The sequence below is a fragment of the Trichosurus vulpecula genome, chromosome 8 (genome assembly GCF_011100635.1).
Source record: "Trichosurus vulpecula isolate mTriVul1 chromosome 8, mTriVul1.pri, whole genome shotgun sequence".
Taxonomy (NCBI): Eukaryota; Metazoa; Chordata; class Mammalia; order Diprotodontia; family Phalangeridae; genus Trichosurus; species Trichosurus vulpecula.
Window position 1 is genome coordinate 78,558,198 of NC_050580.1, and position 5,345 is coordinate 78,563,542.

A 5,345-nucleotide genomic window follows, 5' to 3' on the forward strand; every position below is an offset into this window, starting at 1 on the left:
GAGTTAAAATCCTGACATAGTCACTAACTGTGTAACCTCCTGGGCAAGTTACTTAACCTTTTTCAGTCTCATTTTCCGCAACTATAGAACTAGAAAAATAATTGCATTGATCTCACAAGGTTCTTGTGAGGATATAATGAGACAATGTATATAAAAGTATTTTGCAAACCTTAAAGTGCTATATAAATGCTAGCCGTTATTAGGAAATAGAGGCTTAGAAATGTTAAGTGGCTTGCTTAAATTACTCAGGAAGTAGTCAAGAAAGGAAAAAAATCCCAGTCATCCATTTCTCACCTTTTATGCTAAACTGCTTCTTACAAATACCCTTAGGACTTGCCCCAGCCCTCTAACAGAGATGGGACTATGACAACTTCAATTTCATATTTTATACTAGTGCACACTTTAATGCCAAACTATAATTCCTTCAAACTAGCAAACTGGTTTACTAAACTGTATCCTCCTCATCTGACCCTAGGATGACCTCAGAAGTGAAGTGAGATGGTTATGTAGGTCTGTCCTTTCCCATAGGTTTCATTCTCGTTTGTCTCTCTGGGTAAAAGTGCTGTTGTAAGTCTTAGTCAATGACGTGGCCTCTTGTGCAATCTTCCAGGTTTGTTACTTTCATTCTTGGCAATGCAGGGACCACATTGAGGGGCCTTTTGCTACAGGCTTTTGCTCTGAACCCAGATCCACTGCATAGCACTGCGTCATTTATATCCAGGACTGCAAAAGTTTATTCTGATAAGAAGGGAGCAAAATATGAAACTTGATTCAACTTTGTCAACCAGTGGGTGACACAACAGACTATTCATGTTAAGAATCAAACTAGGACAGCCATAGAGGTAGGTGAAATGGTACTGTCCTCTCTACCCCTCTATACCAACTATTGAGATATTTTGCAGATTTCTTTCTTCAACACAACCCCCTCTCTGCAAATGCACTGTACCTGAAAGCTTTCAGTATCCTATTTTCTGACCAAAGAGTGTGATGAAACTTTTCCTTAGTTAATAGTATTTTATTTTTTCCAATTACATGTAAAAACAGTTTTCAACATTCACTTTTATAAGACTTTGAGTTCCAAATTTTTTTTCCTTCCTCTCTCCCTCCTTCTCTCCCCTCCCTAAGACAGCAAATAATGTGATATAGGCTATACATGTAAAGTATAGCAAACATACTTCCACATTAGTCATGTTGTGAAAGAAGAATGAGAACAAAAGAGAAAAAACATGAGAAAGAAAAAAAAGAAAAAATATTGTGTGAGGTAAATAAAATGTGAAGACTTCACAGGGAAGATATAGATATATAAATATCTATCTGTAGCTATACTAAGAAATGTTTAAAAATCAAGAAATAGGGAAATAGGGAAGTGGAAAAATTCTGAGACTGTGAAAAAGTCTGGTGGCTCGGCCTCCGGGAAAGTTTACCCTGAAACTTTTTGTTCTTTCTTCTGGTTCTGGTTTAAAAATTTGCTCAGTAAGAATAGGGTCACTGTGACCTGCTTTCCTTTATTGTAAAAGTACTGTAGAAGAGTTGAGAGGGTCTCCCCCTCCCTTTATCCTATTCTCCTTCTTTAGATTTATAGATGTCAGCTCAGTTGTAATCATTAACTAAGGGAATGGGAATTGGAGTTTCTGTGCCTCAATTTCCCGGTTCTTTGTCTAGCTTCGTGTTCAGATTGTAAGCCTGCCTCCCAGCCAATGGTGAGAAGGGTCAGAGGTGGGTAGAAATTCTCTTTGTGTTAGGTATAATTATTGGCACTTTGCCTGTTGTAAAGTGCCTCCCTTGCTAGATCTGTTCTGGCAGAGGATGCCCTATTCTCGAGAATTGAATAAAATTTATTTCTGTTCCCACCCTGAGATGGCTCCTTATTATAAATTTAATTGGTGAGGGTCTTTCATCCCACACAATAGTATGCTTCCATCTGCATTCAGACTCCATAGTTCTTTCTCTGGATGTGGATAGCATTTTCCATCAGGAGTCTTTTGGAATTGTCTTTGATCATTGCATTGCTCAGAAGAGCCAAGTCTGTCAAAGTCAGTCACAGCACAATGTTGCTGTTACTATGTACAGTGTTCTTGTGGTTCTGCTCACTTCACTCAGCATCAGTGCATGTAAGTCTTTCCAAGTTTTTCTGAAATCTGCCATCTCATCATTTCTTATAGCACCATACTATTTCATTACATTCATATATATAACTTGCTCATCCATTCCCCAGTTGATGGCCATCCCCACAATTTCCAATTCTTTGCCACTTCAAAAAGAGCTGCTATAAATACTTTTGTACATGTGGGTCCTTTTTCTTTTTTTTGTGATCTTTTTGGGATACAGACCTAGTAATGGTATTGCTGGATCAAAGGGTATGCACAGTTTTATAGCTCTTTGCGCATAATTCCAAATTGCTCTCCAGCGTGGTTGGATCAGTTCTGATGAAATTTTTTTTTTTTGCTTTTTTTGGCAGGGCAATTGGGGTTAAGTGACTTGCCCAAGGTCACACAGCTAGTACTTGTGTCAAGTGTCTGAGGCCAGATTTGAACTCAGGTCCTCCTGACTCCAGGGCCGGTGCTCTACTGATTGCACCACCTAGCTGCCCCGGTTCTGATGAAATTTTTACAGCTACAGATTTCTTGAGGGTCACATTCCTTTCCCAAAAGCCCCTGTTCTCATATGTAAAGTTTCCAAAGAAGCTGCTGATTTTGAAACTGACGGTGATACCAAAGAGTGTGCCTCAGCAGGGTAGAGCAGGGATTTGAATGCCAGTTCTTGGACTTCAAATCCAGTGCTTCTTCTGCTCTGTTTTCTTTGTGCCCCTGAGTAAAACATTTAATCTCACTTTAAACACTCAGTTTTATCTTCAGTAAAATGTCAAAAAGCTTCAAAGCACTGGGGAATGTTAGACCTATGAGACTAGAAGATAAATTTATTTCCATTGTCGCAGGAGTTAAGAAATGTGAGCCACAATTTTTTTAATGTCCATATAAGGCCATAAAGTTACACAATTTGAGGGGATCTGAGTTTGGAGAGAAGGACAAGGCTTAATTATTTCAGTTGTGTTAGAGGAAGGCCTAACAGGAAAACAGACTATCAAGCTCTTCAGAAATATGTAAGAGGAGGGGATCAGATTAATGTCGCTGTGAATTTAGTTTGTCTAGAGAAGATCTGATTTGGACTCCCTTCACTTTTCTTGGAACCAAATAGAACTATAATGTTTGTTCCTATGCAATCTTGTATTTTCTGGAGTCCCCCAGGAAATAAAGAGGAAAATGACAGTAAGTACTTTCATCAAGTCTAGGTCAGCAAAAGGAAACAGAGAAGCCTACAGGCATTAGAAAATGGACCCAGTCAGAGGAGACAGGGCAAGACAGATGCAGCAGCACTAGGAAGACTCTAAGTGTTGACAGGGAAGTTAGGTGGCATGGTAGGATATTGGGGCTAGAGTCAGGAAGACTCATATTCCTGAGTTCAAATCAAGCCTCTGACTCTTCTTAGCTGTGTAACTCTGGGCAAGCCACTTAACCCTGTTTGCTTCAGTTTCCTCAAATGAGCTAGAGAAGGAAATGGCAAACCACTCCAGTATCTTTGCCAAGAAAACCCCAAATGGGGTCAGGAAGAATTACACATGACTGAAAATGATTGAACAACAACAACAAAGTGTTGACAGGCTCAGAATGCTCCAGCCAGGAAGCCTCAGTCAGTCAAACACAGCCTAGATCCAGGCCTGGAGGACTGGAGTGCTGCAGCAGAAGGCTCTAGGGCAGTTAAGCACACATGGAGCTGGCAAAGGGGAGATGACAGTGATTGATTTGCATGCCCTGATGACTCTGAAAGTGTGCAGCGAGCTGACATAAGCCACCCACGATGACCTTGAAGAGCTCAGTGTTCTGTATCTGGAGAACCCCGGTGAGCCTGGTTGGTGCACAGCAGACAACAGCAGAAGGGAAACCCGGCAACAGGTTCCCAGAAAACACAAATTGGAGCTAAACCAGGGTCCACCAAGTATGCAGGAACAGTCAGAGCCTGGCCCCGACAGAAATTCCAGTTCAGGAAGTAAAGCTGGAAATAGGAATAAACAGGAGAAAATACCAGCAATAAGCCAATCTGGGGGATCCACACAGAGGCCTAGAGGAAGAGAGTGACTCCACAGGGACCACTAGTGCTTAGACCAGGCAGCTAAGGCAACATGTTGGAGAGAGCACAGATCCTGGAGTTAAGAAGATCTGAGTTATAATAACATTAATAATTATAATAGCTTTGGCCCATTCGCTACCAGAATGAAGACCATTCTAAGCAATCAGACCATCGACATCCCAGAAAATGTTAACATCTCTCTTAAGGGTCAGGCAGTTATTGTAAAGGGGCCTAGAGGAATCCTCCACAGGCATGTCAACCATATCAATGCCGAATTCAGTCCCCTTGGAAAGAAGAAAAAAAGGCCCCTGGTGGACAAGTGGTGAGGAAATTGAAAAGAACTTGCAACTGTGAGCACAATCTGTAGTCATATACAATACATGATCAAAGGCGTTACCCTGGGTTTTCTTTACAAGTTGAGGTCTGTGTATGCTCACTTCCCCATCAATGTTGTTATTCAAGAGAATGGCTCACTTGTTGAAATCAAAAATTTCTTGGGTGAAAAATATATCCTAAGAGTGCATATGAGACCAGGTGTTGCTTGTGCCCAAAAGGATCAGTTAATTCTTGAAGGAAACGATATTGAACTTATTTCAAACTCAGCTGCCCTGATCCAACAGGCCACCACAGTCAAAAACAAGGGTATCAGAATATTTTTGGATGGCATCTATGTTTCTGAGAAAGGCACAGTGCAACAAGCCGATGAATAAGTTGGAAAAGGTAAAGCAAGTGATGGGCTTTCAGTGTGTGTGTTAAGTGGTGAGATGACTTAAGAAGATAACATATAAAGCATTTTGAAAAAAACCTTGTAGGACCATATAAATACTATGTTATTTTCATGGCTGTATATTGTATTATAAAGACAAGATTGGGAAAAAAATAATGATAATAGCTAATATTTATGTAGTGCTTACTATGAGCCAGGCACTATACTAAGTGCTTTATGATTATTATAGAATTTGATCCTCACAACCACTCTGTGAGGTAGGAACTATTATTATTCCCATTTTAGAGATGATGAAACTGAGGCAAATAGGAGTTAAGTGACTCACCCAGGGTCACACAGTTAGTAAGTGTCTGAGGCCACCTAGCTGCCTCTGGAAAAGTCACTTAGTTTCTCTATCTGCCTCTGTTTCTTCATCTGTAAAATGGGGCAGCCCTTGCCTATCAGGGTAGTTGTGAGGATAAAATGAAAAATATTTGTTAAGCATTTTATAAAC

General features: G+C 40.4%; 1 pseudogene; it reads left to right on the forward strand.

Annotated features, from left to right (window-relative positions):
• Positions 1 to 4,268: 4,268 nt before the first annotated feature.
• LOC118829937 lies at positions 4,269 to 4,835 on the forward strand (annotated as a pseudogene).
• Positions 4,836 to 5,345: the final 510 nt, after the last annotated feature.